Source organism: Etheostoma spectabile, chromosome 8 (genome assembly GCF_008692095.1).
Source record: "Etheostoma spectabile isolate EspeVRDwgs_2016 chromosome 8, UIUC_Espe_1.0, whole genome shotgun sequence".
NCBI classification, from domain to species: Eukaryota; Metazoa; Chordata; class Actinopteri; order Perciformes; family Percidae; genus Etheostoma; species Etheostoma spectabile.
Genome location: NC_045740.1, coordinates 27,211,285 through 27,211,541, shown reverse-complemented (window position 1 = coordinate 27,211,541; position 257 = coordinate 27,211,285).

Sequence of the window (257 nt, the reverse complement as noted above, 5' to 3'; positions counted from 1 at the left end):
TTGGTGGGACAGGGGTTAACACAAGTAGGCTACGTTGTTTCATTAAGTGATTTTGGTTTTTATATTTATGAATATTATTTGGATGCAATATATGTCCACAACCTGTGAAAAAAGTATCACGTTCTGCATCACAACACAAATGTGCGCTGCAATCGGCGTCGGAAATCATTGGGAAACATATATGTACATGCAAGAAGTATACATTCATATTGGATTTCATTTGTCGAAATTTATTTTTCTATATCGATGTCTTGTAT